The sequence below is a fragment of the Phyllobates terribilis genome, unplaced genomic scaffold, assembly GCF_046119375.1.
Source record: "Phyllobates terribilis strain yellow unplaced genomic scaffold, ASM4611937v1 Scaffold_1268__1_contigs__length_339053, whole genome shotgun sequence".
Classification (NCBI taxonomy): Eukaryota; Metazoa; Chordata; class Amphibia; order Anura; family Dendrobatidae; genus Phyllobates; species Phyllobates terribilis.
The window spans coordinates 233,562-254,498 of NW_027364028.1; the positions used below are offsets into that span (position 1 = coordinate 233,562).

At 42.6% G+C, this 20,937-nt stretch overlaps 11 non-coding genes and 1 pseudogene across 11 annotated transcripts; all 12 read left to right on the forward strand.

Moving 5' to 3' along the window:
• Positions 1–263: 263 nt before the first annotated feature.
• LOC141243644 (U2 spliceosomal RNA) lies at positions 264–454 on the forward strand. Its single transcript, XR_012307701.1, has one exon. It is a non-coding gene; the product is annotated as a U2 spliceosomal RNA (small nuclear RNA).
• Positions 455–1,569: 1,115 nt separating this feature from the next.
• LOC141243645 (U2 spliceosomal RNA) lies at positions 1,570–1,760 on the forward strand. The gene has a single exon (XR_012307702.1). It is a non-coding gene; the product is annotated as a U2 spliceosomal RNA (small nuclear RNA).
• Positions 1,761–2,875: 1,115 nt separating this feature from the next.
• LOC141243647 (U2 spliceosomal RNA) lies at positions 2,876–3,066 on the forward strand. Its single transcript, XR_012307703.1, has one exon. It is a non-coding gene; the product is annotated as a U2 spliceosomal RNA (small nuclear RNA).
• Positions 3,067–9,452: 6,386 nt separating this feature from the next.
• LOC141243740 (U2 spliceosomal RNA) lies at positions 9,453–9,672 on the forward strand (annotated as a pseudogene).
• A 1,115-nt stretch (positions 9,673–10,787) lies between these two features.
• On the forward strand, positions 10,788–10,978 carry LOC141243649 (U2 spliceosomal RNA). The gene has a single exon (XR_012307705.1). It is a non-coding gene; the product is annotated as a U2 spliceosomal RNA (small nuclear RNA).
• A 1,115-nt stretch (positions 10,979–12,093) lies between these two features.
• On the forward strand, positions 12,094–12,284 carry LOC141243650 (U2 spliceosomal RNA). The gene has a single exon (XR_012307706.1). It is a non-coding gene; the product is annotated as a U2 spliceosomal RNA (small nuclear RNA).
• A 1,115-nt stretch (positions 12,285–13,399) lies between these two features.
• Positions 13,400–13,590, forward strand: LOC141243651 (U2 spliceosomal RNA). The gene has a single exon (XR_012307707.1). It is a non-coding gene; the product is annotated as a U2 spliceosomal RNA (small nuclear RNA).
• Positions 13,591–14,705: 1,115 nt separating this feature from the next.
• Positions 14,706–14,896, forward strand: LOC141243652 (U2 spliceosomal RNA). Its single transcript, XR_012307708.1, has one exon. It is a non-coding gene; the product is annotated as a U2 spliceosomal RNA (small nuclear RNA).
• A 1,115-nt stretch (positions 14,897–16,011) lies between these two features.
• Positions 16,012–16,202, forward strand: LOC141243711 (U2 spliceosomal RNA). The gene has a single exon (XR_012307763.1). It is a non-coding gene; the product is annotated as a U2 spliceosomal RNA (small nuclear RNA).
• A 1,115-nt stretch (positions 16,203–17,317) lies between these two features.
• Positions 17,318–17,508, forward strand: LOC141243653 (U2 spliceosomal RNA). The gene has a single exon (XR_012307709.1). It is a non-coding gene; the product is annotated as a U2 spliceosomal RNA (small nuclear RNA).
• Positions 17,509–18,623: 1,115 nt separating this feature from the next.
• On the forward strand, positions 18,624–18,814 carry LOC141243654 (U2 spliceosomal RNA). The gene has a single exon (XR_012307710.1). It is a non-coding gene; the product is annotated as a U2 spliceosomal RNA (small nuclear RNA).
• Positions 18,815–19,929: 1,115 nt separating this feature from the next.
• On the forward strand, positions 19,930–20,120 carry LOC141243655 (U2 spliceosomal RNA). The gene has a single exon (XR_012307711.1). It is a non-coding gene; the product is annotated as a U2 spliceosomal RNA (small nuclear RNA).
• Positions 20,121–20,937: the final 817 nt, after the last annotated feature.

Genomic DNA, 20,937 nt, shown 5'->3' on the forward strand with positions numbered 1-20,937 from the left:
CCCCGCCTTAATTGGTTCTCCTCCCTTCCAACGGTGTTGAGGCGGGTGGGAACAGCAGGGGGTGAAGGTGCTGTGTTTAAAGAGGTGGAGTTATGCAGATCTAAAACGCGTGGATTGCAGCAGCAGCAAGCCGAAAAGTGCAGGCATGTAAGGGATCTAGAGGTTGACAACATGTCTTCTTAACGGGAGTCCAGGAGCTCATCTCCACAAATGGACTTTTCAGGATCCTTGGGTGGCTCCGTAGTTTGAAACCAATTCTGGTTATCGCTTCTCGGCCTTTTGGCTAAGATCAAGTGTAGTATCTGTTCTTATCAGTTTAATATCTGATACGTCCCCTATCTGGGGACCATATATTAAATGGATTTTTAGAACAGGGAGATGGAAAAAGAGCTTGCTCTGTCCACTCCACGCATTGACCTGGTATTGCAGTATCTCCAGGACCGGTGCACCCCTTCTTTAATGCAGTTTCTAAAATCAGAAAAAATTGAATTCAATGTTTTTTGTTCATTTTGCTTGTTTGTCGGATTTTGGGATGGACTCTTTGGCTTTGCTTTTCTTCTCCTCATTGGATTTTTCATGTTCAAAGTTGCAGAAGCCAGATTACAAGCTCATTTTGGTTCAACTTCAGCAACTGTGCATTGCATTGCCATGTAATGTGATGCAATGCTATCTTTCTAGCTCTCCCTTTTTACTTCCTTTTGGATAAACAGACATATTAGGCAAGCATTTTGGAGCTTTCACCTAAATAACTACAGGTGGTGAGATAAGCTGCACAATATAATTGACCTTTCAGTATATTGTTGCACACACACCATCTATTTAGCAAATGCCCTTGTTATCAACAGCAGCCTTTTAAACTCACCTGAGCTAACAGGTATGTGCGCTGGTTACTCTGCTGCGCTTAAAATTTCTTTTTTGGTTTGCTACAATGCCTTTTCTGAAACGTTGTCTCCTTCTGCTGGAACACTGACTTCTTTCATTTAATGCCTGCAGACTATAAAAGAGAACCCAACCCAAAAAGTTTGGTTGATTAGTCTGTGGCATTCTGTTAAACTGTTGCTTATGGCGGTCTCTGTGAGCTTCTCAGCGACATTCAGCCAGCCAGGTATCCTGCCTGCAGTAGATGGAATGTGGCAATGGAACGCTGGCTGCGCGTGTCATAATAGGCTCTGAGCCTTTATATACCTGTGCACAGCAGCAGCCACCTTCAGTCTGCTGCTGGACAGCCAGCAGCAGCAGCAGCAGGAGAGGTATGTAATCAGGAGCCCTCCTGCTAAGGGTAGACAGCTGCTCGTTCCACCCCACCCCCCGCCTTAATTGGTTCTCCTCCCTTCCAACGGTGTTGAGGCGGGTGGGAACAGCAGGGGGTGAAGGTGCTGTGTTTAAAGAGGTGGAGTTATGCAGATCTAAAACGCGTGGATTGCAGCAGCAGCAAGCCGAAAAGTGCAGGCATGTAAGGGATCTAGAGGTTGACAACATGTCTTCTTAACGGGAGTCCAGGAGCTCATCTCCACAAATGGACTTTTCAGGATCCTTGGGTGGCTCCGTAGTTTGAAACCAATTCTGGTTATCGCTTCTCGGCCTTTTGGCTAAGATCAAGTGTAGTATCTGTTCTTATCAGTTTAATATCTGATACGTCCCCTATCTGGGGACCATATATTAAATGGATTTTTAGAACAGGGAGATGGAAAAAGAGCTTGCTCTGTCCACTCCACGCATTGACCTGGTATTGCAGTATCTCCAGGACCGGTGCACCCCTTCTTTAATGCAGTTTCTAAAATCAGAAAGAATTGAATTCAATGTTTTTTGTTCATTTTGCTTGTTTGTCGGATTTTGGGATGGACTCTTTGGCTTTGCTTTTCTTCTCCTCATTGGATTTTTCATGTTCAAAGTTGCAGAAGCCAGATTACAAGCTCATTTTGGTTCAACTTCAGCAACTGTGCATTGCATTGCCATGTAATGTGATGCAATGCTATCTTTCTAGCTCTCCCTTTTTACTTCCTTTTGGATAAACAGACATATTAGGCAAGCATTTTGGAGCTTTCACCTAAATAACTACAGGTGGTGAGATAAGCTGCACAATATAATTGACCTTTCAGTATATTGTTGCACACACACCATCTATTTAGCAAATGCCCTTGTTATCAACAGCAGCCTTTTAAACTCACCTGAGCTAACAGGTATGTGCGCTGGTTACTCTGCTGCGCTTAAAATTTCTTTTTTGGTTTGCTACAATGCCTTTTCTGAAACGTTGTCTCCTTCTGCTGGAACACTGACTTCTTTCATTTAATGCCTGCAGACTATAAAAGAGAACCCAACCCAAAAAGTTTGGTTGATTAGTCTGTGGCATTCTGTTAAACTGTTGCTTATGGCGGTCTCTGTGAGCTTCTCAGCGACATTCAGCCAGCCAGGTATCCTGCCTGCAGTAGATGGAATGTGGCAATGGAACGCTGGCTGCGCGTGTCATAATAGGCTCTGAGCCTTTATATACCTGTGCACAGCAGCAGCCACCTTCAGTCTGCTGCTGGACAGCCAGCAGCAGCAGCAGCAGGAGAGGTATGTAATCAGGAGCCCTCCTGCTAAGGGTAGACAGCTGCTCGTTCCACCCCACCCCCCGCCTTAATTGGTTCTCCTCCCTTCCAACGGTGTTGAGGCGGGTGGGAACAGCAGGGGGTGAAGGTGCTGTGTTTAAAGAGGTGGAGTTATGCAGATCTAAAACGCGTGGATTGCAGCAGCAGCAAGCCGAAAAGTGCAGGCATGTAAGGGATCTAGAGGTTGACAACATGTCTTCTTAACGGGAGTCCAGGAGCTCATCTCCACAAATGGACTTTTCAGGATCCTTGGGTGGCTCCGTAGTTTGAAACCAATTCTGGTTATCGCTTCTCGGCCTTTTGGCTAAGATCAAGTGTAGTATCTGTTCTTATCAGTTTAATATCTGATACGTCCCCTATCTGGGGACCATATATTAAATGGATTTTTAGAACAGGGAGATGGAAAAAGAGCTTGCTCTGTCCACTCCACGCATTGACCTGGTATTGCAGTATCTCCAGGACCGGTGCACCCCTTCTTTAATGCAGTTTCTAAAATCAGAAAGAATTGAATTCAATGTTTTTTGTTCATTTTGCTTGTTTGTCGGATTTTGGGATGGACTCTTTGGCTTTGCTTTTCTTCTCCTCATTGGATTTTTCATGTTCAAAGTTGCAGAAGCCAGATTACAAGCTCATTTTGGTTCAACTTCAGCAACTGTGCATTGCATTGCCATGTAATGTGATGCAATGCTATCTTTCTAGCTCTCCCTTTTTACTTCCTTTTGGATAAACAGACATATTAGGCAAGCATTTTGGAGCTTTCACCTAAATAACTACAGGTGGTGAGGTAAGCTGCACAATATAATTGAACTTTCAGTATATTGTTGCACACACACCATCTATTTAGCAAATGCCCTTGTTATCAACAGCAGCCTTTTAAACTCACCTGAGCTAACAGGTATGTGCGCTGGTTACTCTGCTGCGCTTAAAATTTCTTTTTTGGTTTGCTACAATGCCTTTTCTGAAACGTTGTCTCCTTCTGCTGGAACACTGACTTCTTTCATTTAATGCCTGCAGACTATAAAAGAGAACCCAACCCAAAAAGTTTGGTTGATTAGTCTGTGGCATTCTGTTAAACTGTTGCTTATGGCGGTCTCTGTGAGCTTCTCAGCGACATTCAGCCAGCCAGGTATCCTGCCTGCAGTAGATGGAATGTGGCAATGGAACGCTGGCTGCGCGTGTCATAATAGGCTCTGAGCCTTTATATACCTGTGCACAGCAGCAGCCACCTTCAGTCTGCTGCTGGACAGCCAGCAGCAGCAGCAGCAGGAGAGGTATGTAATCAGGAGCCCTCCTGCTAAGGGTAGACAGCTGCTCGTTCCACCCCACCCCCCGCCTTAATTGGTTCTCCTCCCTTCCAACGGTGTTGAGGCGGGTGGGAACAGCAGGGGGTGAAGGTGCTGTGTTTAAAGAGGTGGAGTTATGCAGATCTAAAACGCGTGGATTGGAGCAGCAGCAAGCCGAAAAGTGCAGGCATGTAAGGGATCTAGAGGTTGACAACATGTCTTCTTAACGGGAGTCCAGGAGCTCATCTCCACAAATGGACTTTTCAGGATCCTTGGGTGGCTCCGTAGTTTGAAACCAATTCTGGTTATCGCTTCTCGGCCTTTTGGCACGATCTGTAGTGGGTTGTGACATTGGGCTGAAGGTTACTGTGGTGGCAGAACCGATTCTTGGCCTTTGGAGATATCCAGTGCTGCTTTTGGGAATCGGTGCTAAAGCTGCAGTGCCTTTTCTTTACGGAGGACGGTGTGTTGGAGGGAGGACGAACTTCGTGGAGGCTGCGATCCGTGTGTGATATTTTCCTTGGTATCTGGAAAAGAAGAGGAAAATCATGGAGACAAGGAGAAACCCTGGAGGAAGGAAGGAGAATCAAGCAAGCAACCCGAATGATTATTTCTCGGAGGAGCATCCGCTGAAGGACACCATCAGGTTCGTGGTTGCTCCTGACCACCGGCAGGTGAAAGATTCTCAATTTATTTTCAATGTTATTTGTAAGCTCTTGAAGATCGACAAGGAGCATCTTTTTTGCTTTCAATCTTTTTTTTCTCGAGGACTTTATGATGTTACGCTTAATAAAGCCTCGCAGTGTGAAAGTGCCTACGCTCTTTATGAAGTAAATAAAGAGAAGGTAGAGCTGGAGGGGGTGAAAGTAATCCCCTCTTTTCAGTTTTCAATGAAAGTACTGACGATTCATTTGTTTAGTCCATTTATTACAGACTCTGAGGTTGAAAGTTACCTATCAATGTATTGTGACAAAATCATCCCTAAGAGACGCGGGGAAACACAGTTTGGAGTGTGGAACGGGAAACGTGTGTATGTGGTATCATTTAGGAAGAACCCGAATGAGGAGGGGGGCGTGTCCAGACCTCCGCCGCAGGTTTATATCAACCATAGCCGCGGTTATTTATTCTTCCCAGGGATGCCACACTACTGCCGTGTGTGTAAAAAATATGGACATCTGGATGCAGAATGTAACAAGTGTTTTAGTTGCATGGGTACTCCTCACCAGATGGATGAGTGCCCTAAAAATAAGAAAAAGGATGTAGAGGAGATGGACACATCGCCTGAAGAACAGCAACAAGAAGCTAAAGACGATGTGGAAGCAGGCATTGCTGCTGAAGAGGAAAAAGGGGAAGAGGAGAAAGAAAGGAGTGAGAAGGAGGAGACAGAAAGAAAGAGAAAAGAGGAAGAGGAGGGACGGGCAATGAAGGAGAAGAAGAAGGAGGAACGGGTTAAAAAATCACAAGAAGAAGAGGAAAGGAAGTTGGAAGAAAGGAAGAGAAAGAAGGAAGAGGAAAAACAGAAGAGGATAGAGGACATAGAAAAAAGGGCCATGGAGATAAAGAAACAGATGGAAAGGAAAAAGAGAGAAGAGCAGAAGAAAGAAGATAAGAAGAAAGAAGATAAGAATGAAAAGAAGAAGATAGAAGAACAGAAGAAAGAAGATCAGAAGAGAGAAGAGAAGAGTCAAATGTTGCAAGAAATTTCTCCACTAAGTAAAGGGAGTAGTTGTGGAGGGGAAAGTGATATTCCAGAAGTAGTGGAGTCCACTCCTACTAATTCCCTGTCGCAGAGCTTACCTTGCGCGCAGGTACAAATGGACTGCACAGAAAAATCTCTAAAAAGAAGTGTGGATAGAAGTGATAATGAAGGAATACCATGTGGTGGGAAAGTAAAGGCATTAGAAGCAACAAGTCTGCTGGGGAGTGTGTCATCTTCGGATGTATCAGATCTGGAGGTAGACCCATCTTCTCCGGCAGTAGAGAATGAGGGCGGAGGGAAGAGCCCTGCACTAAATGTTAGAAGATGATCCGCTCAATGTCCCTGAATGTTCAGGGGTTTAACGACCTATATAAGAGAACTGCTTTATATGATTTTTTAAATAATGAAAATATTGATTTTATCTTTCTACAAGAATGTAATTTGACAAAAAAAATAAGCTATGAATATTTACAGGGTATATGGAAGGGTAACTTATGCTTTTCTGGTGGGAACGAGTCAAAAAGTGATGGTGTGGGGTTTTTATGCTCTAAAGATTGGGAGATTGTAAATTATGAAGAGATATACCCTGGGAGGATTTTAAGAATTGATGTGCAGAAAAATGGGAAGAAAGTGAGGTGTTTTAATGTGTATGCAAATGCAGAAAAAGCCTTGAGATTACATTTGTTTGAACTGTTGCAGCTGTTTTTACCTGGAGTAGATCCATTAGTTTTAGGTGGGGATTTTAATTGTCATTTAAAAAATGTAAAAGATGGGTCAGCTTCATGTCTTAGAAATATTTTAGCAGCTTTTAATCTTAAAGATACATGGGCATTAGATGGACAAAAAAAGGAGCATGAAGTCACTTGGGTGGGGAGAGGTGTTTCATCCAGAATAGATTATATTTTTATATCTCAAGCCCTAACATGCTCAGGTTTTAAAACGCATTCAACACCTTTTTCAGATCATAAAATAATAGAATGTAGTTTTAAAATAGAATCAGATGTGGATAAAAGACCGTCACACTGGAAATTTAATGTATCCCTACTACAAGACGAGGTGGTTATGGAAGGTTTTAAAAAGCTGTATGAAAAACTGAAGCTAAAAAAAACGTTTTTTAAATCTATTTTTAATTGGTGGGATTTTGTCAAGAAGGAGGTAAAAATATTTTTTATTAAAGAAGGAAAGAAGAAAGCTGCTGCAAAACGTATTTTTTATAATGATCTTAATGCTAAACTGCAATGTTTTTTTCACCTCGAAAATAACGGATGTGATCTGCAGGAGGCGATCCGAACAACAAAAGAAAAGATCCAAAACTGCCTGAAAGAAAAAGGTAAAGAAATTATTTTTAATTCCCGAGTAAAAGTTTTAGACGAGGATGAAAAATGCACAAAATTCTTTTTTAAAAAAATATGTGACAAGAAGGATTATATGAAGGTTTTGGAAGGAGAAACAAGTTTGGAGGGGAAGAAGATGAAAGCAAAAGAATTTTATGATGATTTATTTTCTGTTAAAAACACGGATGTGTCTCTAAAAAAACATTTTTTAGAAGGACTGGAAAAAAATTTTAATGCGGAAGATAAATCTTTTTTAATAGGGAATTTTACTAAAGAGGAAGTTTTTAATACAATTAATACGCTACAAAATAACAAAACGCCGGGAGCAGATGGACTACCTGTTGAATTTTACAAGTGTTTATGGGAGATCATGGGTGAGGATTTTTATGAAGTAATTTTAGAAGCAGAAGCATCTTTTAGTGTCCCAGAGTCGTGGTGGGAGGGTCTTATTGTTTTATTATTTAAGAAAGGAAATAAAGAACTGATTAAAAATTGGAGACCAATAACCCTTTTAAATACGGACTGTAAGGTATATGCAAAGTTACTAGCAAATAGATTAAAAAAGGTAATCGGCTCAGTAATAGAAGTGGATCAGACGTGTGCAGTGCCAAATCTGAGAATCAGCGACTCATTGATTTTAATCAGGGATGTTTTATGGGATGTTTTAGACAGAAAACAAAAGCTTGCTCTAATTACTTTGGATTTTGAAAAAGCGTACGATAGAGTTGCCCATGATTTTTTATTTGCAGTTTTAGAGAAAATGGGATGCCCGGATGTTTTTAGCAAACGTATTAAATCTCTTTACAAATCATGTTTTAGCAAAATATCTATTAATGGTTTTTTATCTGATAATGTAAAAATAAACTGTGGCGTTAAACAGGGGTGTCCCTTATCCCCTATTCTTTTTATTTGTGCAATTGAACCACTTTTAGCAGCTTTTAGGAGAGATAAGGTAATCAATGGTTTTTTTATTCCCGGGAGTTGCAATGAACAAGTTAAAGTGGTGGCATATATGGATGATGTGACGGTTTTAGTTAAAGACACTAGAAGCATGAACAGAGCCATAAGAACAGTGGATTGGTTTGGGGGCGCATCGGGTTTTAAAATTAACATGGAAAAATCTGGTATTTTAACTGTTGGTGATTTTATTGTAGATTCTGAGTGTAAATTAACAAGAATGAATGAAGTAAAAATTTTAGGTATTTATTTCTCAGAGTCAGGTGGTAATGTAAGAAATTGGGAGTCTCTGCTGGAAAGAGTTAAGAAAAAGATTACTTTCTGGCAGTTGAGAGATCTTACCCTGGAAGGAAAAATTTTAATTATTAGACAGGTTTTACTCCCAATGTTTTTATATGTCTCAACAGTTTTTATCCCCCAAAATAATATCATGAAGAGAGTTATTAAGGTATGTTTTAATTTTTTATGGAGATCCAAGATGGAAAGAGTAAAGAGAGAGGAGATATATAAATCAAAGAAAAAAGGTGGGAAAGGTTTTCCGGATATTAGGTCCTTTTTATATGCAAAGTATGTAGCGAACTGTGTATGCACTTTATTAGGACCAGGCTCTAAGCTAAAGTTGTTTTCTATATATAATTTAGGTTTCTATATTAGAAATTATAAATGGTTGGAGATGTCTCTAAATAGGCCTTATAGGTTTTTACCTCCAGGAAATTATATTGTTTTAGAAAAAATTTTAAGAGATTTTAAACTTAAGATGGTCGAAATAAATGTTCTTAAATGCCATAAAAAAATCCTAAAAATCCTGGAAGAGAGAATAGGTATCAGTCCTGTGGAACATTTTTCATTCAAAATTGTGGAAAGAATCTGGATGAATGTAAATTATAGTGTGTTATCTAATGAACACAGGGATTTACTCTGGTGTATAGTAAAAGACTGCCTGCCAACCCGTGAGTTCCAACACAGGCGTGGGTTGGTAAGATCTGAAGTGTGCCCAAGATCCAGGTGTGGGAATAGTGAAACACCCATGCACATCTTCTGGAATTGTAATTTTGCACAGACAATATGGAGGAAAGTGTGCAATATAGTGAGAGCTGTGAGTACTGTTAATTTTTTGGATTTTAACAGAGTATTTTATGGGATGGGGATAAGAGAGGAGGATTTTAAAATTGTATGGATTATTATTGCATGTGTGAAGGCGGCATTGTGGAAAGCAAGGAACATTTTAGTGTTTAAACATAAGGAAGTAACAGTCGACCAGTGTATTAAATTATGTCTAAGTTATTTGTACATGTATTTCTGGAGGGACAAAATGACGCTTGGCAAGGTGAAAGCAAATGAGAAATGGAAACAATGTAAATGGAATGAACTTACCTTGTAAGCTTTGATTTTTTGAAAACCTGTGGAAAAACAAAAAAACAAAAACAAAAACAAACAAAAAAAAATAGCCAAAACTATATAATTTTTAAAAAAAAAAAAAAAAGAGGGAAAAAATAAATAAATATATATATATAAAAGAAAAAGGAAAATAAAAGATTTGGAGAAGTATTAAAATTGGTAGAATGCACGATGATGGATTTGAGTCTTCTTATCTTTTTGTTGATTCCAAGACTTTGTAATCTGAGTCTTAAAAAAAAAAAAAAAAAAAAAAAAAATCTGTTCTTATCAGTTTAATATCTGATACGTCCCCTATCTGGGGACCATATATTAAATGGATTTTTAGAACAGGGAGATGGAAAAAGAGCTTGCTCTGTCCACTCCACGCATTGACCTGGTATTGCAGTATCTCCAGGACCGGTGCACCCCTTCTTTAATGCAGTTTCTAAAATCAGAAAGAATTGAATTCAATGTTTTTGGTTCATTTTGCTTGTTTGTCGGATTTTGGGATGGACTCTTTGGCTTTGCTTTTCTTCTCCTCATTGGATTTTTCATGTTCAAAGTTGCAGAAGCCAGATTACAAGCTCATTTTGGTTCAACTTCAGCAACTGTGCATTGCATTGCCATGTAATGTGATGCAATGCTATCTTTCTAGCTCTCCCTTTTTACTTCCTTTTGGATAAACAGACATATTAGGCAAGCATTTTGGAGCTTTCACCTAAATAACTACAGGTGGTGAGATAAGCTGCACAATATAATTGACCTTTCAGTATATTGTTGCACACACACCATCTATTTAGCAAATGCCCTTGTTATCAACAGCAGCCTTTTAAACTCACCTGAGCTAACAGGTATGTGCGCTGGTTACTCTGCTGCGCTTAAAATTTCTTTTTTGGTTTGCTACAATGCCTTTTCTGAAACGTTGTCTCCTTCTGCTGGAACACTGACTTCTTTCATTTAATGCCTGCAGACTATAAAAGAGAACCCAACCCAAAAAGTTTGGTTGATTAGTCTGTGGCATTCTGTTAAACTGTTGCTTATGGCGGTCTCTGTGAGCTTCTCAGCGACATTCAGCCAGCCAGGTATCCTGCCTGCAGTAGATGGAATGTGGCAATGGAACGCTGGCTGCGCGTGTCATAATAGGCTCTGAGCCTTTATATACCTGTGCACAGCAGCAGCCACCTTCAGTCTGCTGCTGGACAGCCAGCAGCAGCAGCAGCAGGAGAGGTATGTAATCAGGAGCCCTCCTGCTAAGGGTAGACAGCTGCTCGTTCCACCCCACCCCCCGCCTTAATTGGTTCTCCTCCCTTCCAACGGTGTTGAGGCGGGTGGGAACAGCAGGGGGTGAAGGTGCTGTGTTTAAAGAGGTGGAGTTATGCAGATCTAAAACGCGTGGATTGCAGCAGCAGCAAGCCGAAAAGTGCAGGCATGTAAGGGATCTAGAGGTTGACAACATGTCTTCTTAACGGGAGTCCAGGAGCTCATCTCCACAAATGGACTTTTCAGGATCCTTGGGTGGCTCCGTAGTTTGAAACCAATTCTGGTTATCGCTTCTCGGCCTTTTGGCTAAGATCAAGTGTAGTATCTGTTCTTATCAGTTTAATATCTGATACGTCCCCTATCTGGGGACCATATATTAAATGGATTTTTAGAACAGGGAGATGGAAAAAGAGCTTGCTCTGTCCACTCCACGCATTGACCTGGTATTGCAGTATCTCCAGGACCGGTGCACCCCTTCTTTAATGCAGTTTCTAAAATCAGAAAGAATTGAATTCAATGTTTTTTGTTCATTTTGCTTGTTTGTCGGATTTTGGGATGGACTCTTTGGCTTTGCTTTTCTTCTCCTCATTGGATTTTTCATGTTCAAAGTTGCAGAAGCCAGATTACAAGCTCATTTTGGTTCAACTTCAGCAACTGTGCATTGCATTGCCATGTAATGTGATGCAATGCTATCTTTCTAGCTCTCCCTTTTTACTTCCTTTTGGATAAACAGACATATTAGGCAAGCATTTTGGAGCTTTCACCTAAATAACTACAGGTGGTGAGATAAGCTGCAAAATATAATTGACCTTTCAGTATATTGTTGCACACACACCATCTATTTAGCAAATGCCCTTGTTATCAACAGCAGCCTTTTAAACTCACCTGAGCTAACAGGTATGTGCGCTGGTTACTCTGCTGCGCTTAAAATTTCTTTTTTGGTTTGCTACAATGCCTTTTCTGAAACGTTGTCTCCTTCTGCTGGAACACTGACTTCTTTCATTTAATGCCTGCAGACTATAAAAGAGAACCCAACCCAAAAAGTTTGGTTGATTAGTCTGTGGCATTCTGTTAAACTGTTGCTTATGGCGGTCTCTGTGAGCTTCTCAGCGACATTCAGCCAGCCAGGTATCCTGCCTGCAGTAGATGGAATGTGGCAATGGAACGCTGGCTGCGCGTGTCATAATAGGCTCTGAGCCTTTATATACCTGTGCACAGCAGCAGCCACCTTCAGTCTGCTGCTGGACAGCCAGCAGCAGCAGCAGCAGGAGAGGTATGTAATCAGGAGCCCTCCTGCTAAGGGTAGACAGCTGCTCGTTCCACCCCACCCCCCGCCTTAATTGGTTCTCCTCCCTTCCAACGGTGTTGAGGCGGGTGGGAACAGCAGGGGGTGAAGGTGCTGTGTTTAAAGAGGTGGAGTTATGCAGATCTAAAACGCGTGGATTGCAGCAGCAGCAAGCCGAAAAGTGCAGGCATGTAAGGGATCTAGAGGTTGACAACATGTCTTCTTAACGGGAGTCCAGGAGCTCATCTCCACAAATGGACTTTTCAGGATCCTTGGGTGGCTCCGTAGTTTGAAACCAATTCTGGTTATCGCTTCTCGGCCTTTTGGCTAAGATCAAGTGTAGTATCTGTTCTTATCAGTTTAATATCTGATACGTCCCCTATCTGGGGACCATATATTAAATGGATTTTTAGAACAGGGAGATGGAAAAAGAGCTTGCTCTGTCCACTCCACGCATTGACCTGGTATTGCAGTATCTCCAGGACCGGTGCACCCCTTCTTTAATGCAGTTTCTAAAATCAGAAAGAATTGAATTCAATGTTTTTTGTTCATTTTGCTTGTTTGTCGGATTTTGGGATGGACTCTTTGGCTTTGCTTTTCTTCTCCTCATTGGATTTTTCATGTTCAAAGTTGCAGAAGCCAGATTACAAGCTCATTTTGGTTCAACTTCAGCAACTGTGCATTGCATTGCCATGTAATGTGATGCAATGCTATCTTTCTAGCTCTCCCTTTTTACTTCCTTTTGGATAAACAGACATATTAGGCAAGCATTTTGGAGCTTTCACCTAAATAACTACAGGTGGTGAGATAAGCTGCAAAATATAATTGACCTTTCAGTATATTGTTGCACACACACCATCTATTTAGCAAATGCCCTTGTTATCAACAGCAGCCTTTTAAACTCACCTGAGCTAACAGGTATGTGCGCTGGTTACTCTGCTGCGCTTAAAATTTCTTTTTTGGTTTGCTACAATGCCTTTTCTGAAACGTTGTCTCCTTCTGCTGGAACACTGACTTCTTTCATTTAATGCCTGCAGACTATAAAAGAGAACCCAACCCAAAAAGTTTGGTTGATTAGTCTGTGGCATTCTGTTAAACTGTTGCTTATGGCGGTCTCTGTGAGCTTCTCAGCGACATTCAGCCAGCCAGGTATCCTGCCTGCAGTAGATGGAATGTGGCAATGGAACGCTGGCTGCGCGTGTCATAATAGGCTCTGAGCCTTTATATACCTGTGCACAGCAGCAGCCACCTTCAGTCTGCTGCTGGACAGCCAGCAGCAGCAGCAGCAGGAGAGGTATGTAATCAGGAGCCCTCCTGCTAAGGGTAGACAGCTGCTCGTTCCACCCCACCCCCCGCCTTAATTGGTTCTCCTCCCTTCCAACGGTGTTGAGGCGGGTGGGAACAGCAGGGGGTGAAGGTGCTGTGTTTAAAGAGGTGGAGTTATGCAGATCTAAAACGCGTGGATTGCAGCAGCAGCAAGCCGAAAAGTGCAGGCATGTAAGGGATCTAGAGGTTGACAACATGTCTTCTTAACGGGAGTCCAGGAGCTCATCTCCACAAATGGACTTTTCAGGATCCTTGGGTGGCTCCGTAGTTTGAAACCAATTCTGGTTATCGCTTCTCGGCCTTTTGGCTAAGATCAAGTGTAGTATCTGTTCTTATCAGTTTAATATCTGATACGTCCCCTATCTGGGGACCATATATTAAATGGATTTTTAGAACAGGGAGATGGAAAAAGAGCTTGCTCTGTCCACTCCACGCATTGACCTGGTATTGCAGTATCTCCAGGACCGGTGCACCCCTTCTTTAATGCAGTTTCTAAAATCAGAAAGAATTGAATTCAATGTTTTTTGTTCATTTTGCTTGTTTGTCGGATTTTGGGATGGACTCTTTGGCTTTGCTTTTCTTCTCCTCATTGGATTTTTCATGTTCAAAGTTGCAGAAGCCAGATTACAAGCTCATTTTGGTTCAACTTCAGCAACTGTGCATTGCATTGCCATGTAATGTGATGCAATGCTATCTTTCTAGCTCTCCCTTTTTACTTCCTTTTGGATAAACAGACATATTAGGCAAGCATTTTGGAGCTTTCACCTAAATAACTACAGGTGGTGAGATAAGCTGCACAATATAATTGACCTTTCAGTATATTGTTGCACACACACCATCTATTTAGCAAATGCCCTTGTTATCAACAGCAGCCTTTTAAACTCACCTGAGCTAACAGGTATGTGCGCTGGTTACTCTGCTGCGCTTAAAATTTCTTTTTTGGTTTGCTACAATGCCTTTTCTGAAACGTTGTCTCCTTCTGCTGGAACACTGACTTCTTTCATTTAATGCCTGCAGACTATAAAAGAGAACCCAACCCAAAAAGTTTGGTTGATTAGTCTGTGGCATTCTGTTAAACTGTTGCTTATGGCGGTCTCTGTGAGCTTCTCAGCGACATTCAGCCAGCCAGGTATCCTGCCTGCAGTAGATGGAATGTGGCAATGGAACGCTGGCTGCGCGTGTCATAATAGGCTCTGAGCCTTTATATACCTGTGCACAGCAGCAGCCACCTTCAGTCTGCTGCTGGACAGCCAGCAGCAGCAGCAGCAGGAGAGGTATGTAATCAGGAGCCCTCCTGCTAAGGGTAGACAGCTGCTCGTTCCACCCCACCCCCCGCCTTAATTGGTTCTCCTCCCTTCCAACGGTGTTGAGGCGGGTGGGAACAGCAGGGGGTGAAGGTGCTGTGTTTAAAGAGGTGGAGTTATGCAGATCTAAAACGCGTGGATTGCAGCAGCAGCAAGCCGAAAAGTGCAGGCATGTAAGGGATCTAGAGGTTGACAACATGTCTTCTTAACGGGAGTCCAGGAGCTCATCTCCACAAATGGACTTTTCAGGATCCTTGGGTGGCTCCGTAGTTTGAAACCAATTCTGGTTATCGCTTCTCGGCCTTTTGGCTAAGATCAAGTGTAGTATCTGTTCTTATCAGTTTAATATCTGATACGTCCCCTATCTGGGGACCATATATTAAATGGATTTTTAGAACAGGGAGATGGAAAAAGAGCTTGCTCTGTCCACTCCACGCATTGACCTGGTATTGCAGTATCTCCAGGACCGGTGCACCCCTTCTTTAATGCAGTTTCTAAAATCAGAAAGAATTGAATTCAATGTTTTTTGTTCATTTTGCTTGTTTGTCGGATTTTGGGATGGACTCTTTGGCTTTGCTTTTCTTCTCCTCATTGGATTTTTCATGTTCAAAGTTGCAGAAGCCAGATTACAAGCTCATTTTGGTTCAACTTCAGCAACTGTGCATTGCATTGCCATGTAATGTGATGCAATGCTATCTTTCTAGCTCTCCCTTTTTACTTCCTTTTGGATAAACAGACATATTAGGCAAGCATTTTGGAGCTTTCACCTAAATAACTACAGGTGGTGAGATAAGCTGCAAAATATAATTGACCTTTCAGTATATTGTTGCACACACACCATCTATTTAGCAAATGCCCTTGTTATCAACAGCAGCCTTTTAAACTCACCTGAGCTAACAGGTATGTGCGCTGGTTACTCTGCTGCGCTTAAAATTTCTTTTTTGGTTTGCTACAATGCCTTTTCTGAAACGTTGTCTCCTTCTGCTGGAACACTGACTTCTTTCATTTAATGCCTGCAGACTATAAAAGAGAACCCAACCCAAAAAGTTTGGTTGATTAGTCTGTGGCATTCTGTTAAACTGTTGCTTATGGCGGTCTCTGTGAGCTTCTCAGCGACATTCAGCCAGCCAGGTATCCTGCCTGCAGTAGATGGAATGTGGCAATGGAACGCTGGCTGCGCGTGTCATAATAGGCTCTGAGCCTTTATATACCTGTGCACAGCAGCAGCCACCTTCAGTCTGCTGCTGGACAGCCAGCAGCAGCAGCAGCAGGAGAGGTATGTAATCAGGAGCCCTCCTGCTAAGGGTAGACAGCTGCTCGTTCCACCCCACCCCCCGCCTTAATTGGTTCTCCTCCCTTCCAACGGTGTTGAGGCGGGTGGGAACAGCAGGGGGTGAAGGTGCTGTGTTTAAAGAGGTGGAGTTATGCAGATCTAAAACGCGTGGATTGCAGCAGCAGCAAGCCGAAAAGTGCAGGCATGTAAGGGATCTAGAGGTTGACAACATGTCTTCTTAACGGGAGTCCAGGAGCTCATCTCCACAAATGGACTTTTCAGGATCCTTGGGTGGCTCCGTAGTTTGAAACCAATTCTGGTTATCGCTTCTCGGCCTTTTGGCTAAGATCAAGTGTAGTATCTGTTCTTATCAGTTTAATATTTGATACGTCCCCTATCTGGGGACCATATATTAAATGGATTTTTAGAACAGGGAGATGGAAAAAGAGCTTGCTCTGTCCACTCCACGCATTGACCTGGTATTGCAGTATCTCCAGGACCGGTGCACCCCTTCTTTAATGCAGTTTCTAAAATCAGAAAGAATTGAATTCAATGTTTTTTGTTCATTTTGCTTGTTTGTCGGATTTTGGGATGGACTCTTTGGCTTTGCTTTTCTTCTCCTCATTGGATTTTTCATGTTCAAAGTTGCAGAAGCCAGATTACAAGCTCATTTTGGTTCAACTTCAGCAACTGTGCATTGCATTGCCATGTAATGTGATGCAATGCTATCTTTCTAGCTCTCCCTTTTTACTTCCTTTTGGATAAACAGACATATTAGGCAAGCATTTTGGAGCTTTCACCTAAATAACTACAGGTGGTGAGATAAGCTGCACAATATAATTGACCTTTCAGTATATTGTTGCACACACACCATCTATTTAGCAAATGCCCTTGTTATCAACAGCAGCCTTTTAAACTCACCTGAGCTAACAGGTATGTGCGCTGGTTACTCTGCTGCGCTTAAAATTTCTTTTTTGGTTTGCTACAATGCCTTTTCTGAAACGTTGTCTCCTTCTGCTGGAACACTGACTTCTTTCATTTAATGCCTGCAGACTATAAAAGAGAACCCAACCCAAAAAGTTTGGTTGATTAGTCTGTGGCATTCTGTTAAACTGTTGCTTATGGCGGTCTCTGTGAGCTTCTCAGCGACATTCAGCCAGCCAGGTATCCTGCCTGCAGTAGATGGAATGTGGCAATGGAACGCTGGCTGCGCGTGTCATAATAGGCTCTGAGCCTTTATATACCTGTGCACAGCAGCAGCCACCTTCAGTCTGCTGCTGGACAGCCAGCAGCAGCAGCAGCAGGAGAGGTATGTAATCAGGAGCCCTCCTGCTAAGGGTAGACAGCTGCTCGTTCCACCCCACCCCCCGCCTTAATTGGTTCTCCTCCCTTCCAACGGTGTTGAGGCGGGTGGGAACAGCAGGGGGTGAAGGTGCTGTGTTTAAAGAGGTGGAGTTATGCAGATCTAAAACGCGTGGATTGCAGCAGCAGCAAGCCGAAAAGTGCAGGCATGTAAGGGATCTAGAGGTTGACAACATGTCTTCTTAACGGGAGTCCAGGAGCTCATCTCCACAAATGGACTTTTCAGGATCCTTGGGTGGCTCCGTAGTTTGAAACCAATTCTGGTTATCGCTTCTCGGCCTTTTGGCTAAGATCAAGTGTAGTATCTGTTCTTATCAGTTTAATATCTGATACGTCCCCTATCTGGGGACCATATATTAAATGGATTTTTAGAACAGGGAGATGGAAAAAGAGCTTGCTCTGTCCACTCCACGCATTGACCTGGTATTGCAGTATCTCCAGGACCGGTGCACCCCTTCTTTAATGCAGTTTCTAAAATCAGAAAGAATTGAATTCAATGTTTTTTGTTCATTTTGCTTGTTTGTCGGATTTTGGGATGGACTCTTTGGCTTTGCTTTTCTTCTCCTCATTGGATTTTTCATGTTCAAAGTTGCAGAAGCCAGATTACAAGCTCATTTTGGTTCAACTTCAGCAACTGTGCATTGCATTGCCATGTAATGTGATGCAATGCTATCTTTCTAGCTCTCCCTTTTTACTTCCTTTTGGATAAACAGACATATTAGGCAAGCATTTTGGAGCTTTCACCTAAATAACTACAGGTGGTGAGATAAGCTGCACAATATAATTGACCTTTCAGTATATTGTTGCACACACACCATCTATTTAGCAAATGCCCTTGTTATCAACAGCAGCCTTTTAAACTCACCTGAGCTAACAGGTATGTGCGCTGGTTACTCTGCTGCGCTTAAAATTTCTTTTTTGGTTTGCTACAATGCCTTTTCTGAAACGTTGTCTCCTTCTGCTGGAACACTGACTTCTTTCATTTAATGCCTGCAGACTATAAAAGAGAACCCAACCCAAAAAGTTTGGTTGATTAGTCTGTGGCATTCTGTTAAACTGTTGCTTATGGCGGTCTCTGTGAGCTTCTCAGCGACATTCAGCCAGCCAGGTATCCTGCCTGCAGTAGATGGAATGTGGCAATGGAACGCTGGCTGCGCGTGTCATAATAGGCTCTGAGCCTTTATATACCTGTGCACAGCAGCAGCCACCTTCAGTCTGCTGCTGGACAGCCAGCAGCAGCAGCAGCAGGAGAGGTATGTAATCAGGAGCCCTCCTGCTAAGGGTAGACAGCTGCTCGTTCCACCCCACCCCCCGCCTTAATTGGTTCTCCTCCCTTCCAACGGTGTTGAGGCGGGTGGGAACAGCAGGGGGTGAAGGTGCTGTGTTTAAAGAGGTGGAGTTATGCAGATCTAAAACGCGTGGATTGCAGCAGCAGCAAGCCGAAAAGTGCAGGCATGTAAGGGATCTAGAGGTTGACAACATGTCTTCTTAACGGGAGTCCAGGAGCTCATCTCCACAAATGGACTTTTCAGGATCCTTGGGTGGCTCCGTAGTTTGAAACCAATTCTGGTTATCGCTTCTCGGCCTTTTGGCTAAGATCAAGTGTAGTATCTGTTCTTATCAGTTTAATATCTGATACGTCCCCTATCTGGGGACCATATATTAAATGGATTTTTAGAACAGGGAGATGGAAAAAGAGCTTGCTCTGTCCACTCCACGCATTGACCTGGTATTGCAGTATCTCCAGGACCGGTGCACCCCTTCTTTAATGCAGTTTCTAAAATCAGAAAGAATTGAATTCAATGTTTTTTGTTCATTTTGCTTGTTTGTCGGATTTTGGGATGGACTCTTTGGCTTTGCTTATCTTCTCCTCATTGGATTTTTCATGTTCAAAGTTGCAGAAGCCAGATTACAAGCTCATTTTGGTTCAACTTCAGCAACTGTGCATTGCATTGCCATGTAATGTGATGCAATGCTATCTTTCTAGCTCTCCCTTTTTACTTCCTTTTGGATAAACAGACATATTAGGCAAGCATTTTGGAGCTTTCACCTAAATAACTACAGGTGGTGAGATAAGCTGCACAATATAATTGACCTTTCAGTATATTGTTGCACACACACCATCTATTTAGCAAATGCCCTTGTTATCAACAGCAGCCTTTTAAACTCACCTGAGCTAACAGGTATGTGCGCTGGTTACTCTGCTGCGCTTAAAATTTCTTTTTTGGTTTGCTACAATGCCTTTTCTGAAACGTTGTCTCCTTCTGCTGGAACACTGACTTCTTTCATTTAATGCCTGCAGACTATAAAAGAGAACCCAACCCAAAAAGTTTGGTTGATTAGTCTGTGGCATTCTGTTAAACTGTTGCTTATGGCGGTCTCTGTGAGCTTCTCAGCGACATTCAGCCAGCCAGGTATCCTGCCTGCAGTAGATGGAATGTGGCAATGGAACGCTGGCTGCGCGTGTCATAATAGGCTCTGAGCCTTTATATACCTGTGCACAGCAGCAGCCACCTTCAGTCTGCTGCTGGACAGCCAGCAGCAGCAGCAGCAGGAGAGGTATGTAATCAGGAGCCCTCCTGCTAAGGGTAGACAGCTGCTCGTTCCACCCCACCCCCCGCCTTAATTGGTTCTCCTCCCTTCCAACGGTGTTGAGGCGGGTGGGAACAGCAGGGGGTGAAGGTGCTGTGTTTAAAGAGGTGGAGTTATGCAGATCTAAAACGCGTGGATTGCAGCAGCAGCAAGCCGAAAAGTGCAGGCATGTAAGGGATCTAGAGGTTGACAACATGTCTTCTTAACGGGAGTCCAGGAGCTCATCTCCACAAATGGACTTTTCAGGATCCTTGGGTGGCTCCGTAGTTTGAAACCAATTCTGGTTATCGCTTCTCGGCCTTTTGGCTAAGATCAAGTGTAGTATCTGTTCTTATCAGTTTAATATCTGATACGTCCCCTATCTGGGGACCATATATTAAATGGATTTTTAGAACAGGGAGATGGAAAAAGAGCTTGCTCTGTCCACTCCACGCATTGACCTGGTATTGCAGTATCTCCAGGACCGGTGCACCCCTTCTTTAATGCAGTTTCTAAAATCAGAAAGAATTGAATTCAATGTTTTTTGTTCATTTTGCTTGTTTGTCGGATTTTGGGATGGACTCTTTGGCTTTGCTTTTCTTCTCCTCATTGGATTTTTCATGTTCAAAGTTGCAGAAGCCAGATTACAAGCTCATTTTGGTTCAACTTCAGCAACTGTGCATTGCATTGCCATGTAATGTGATGCAATGCTATCTTTCTAGCTCTCCCTTTTTACTTCCTTTTGGATAAACAGACATATTAGGCAAGCATTTTGGAGCTTTCACCTAAATAACTACAGGTGGTGAGATAAGCTGCACAATATAATTGACCTTTCAGTATATTGTTGCACACACACCATCTATTTAGCAAATGCCCTTGTTATCAACAGCAGCCTTTTAAACTCACCTGAGCTAACAGGTATGTGCGCTGGTTACTCTGCTGCGCTTAAAATTTCTTTTTTGGTTTGCTACAATGCCTTTTCTGAAACGTTGTCTCCTTCTGCTGGAACACTGACTTCTTTCATTTAATGCCTGCAGACTATAAAAGAGAACCCAACCCAAAAAGTTTGGTTGATTAGTCTGTGGCATTCTGTTAAACTGTTGCTTATGGCGGTCTCTGTGAGCTTCTCAGCGACATTCAGCCAGCCAGGTATCCTGCCTGCAGTAGATGGAATGTGGCAATGGAACGCTGGCTGCGCGTGTCATAATAGGCTCTGAGCCTTTATATACCTGTGCACAGCAGCAGCCACCTTCAGTCTGCTGCTGGACAGCCAGCAGCAGCAGCAGCAGGAGAGGTATGTAATCAGGAGCCCTCC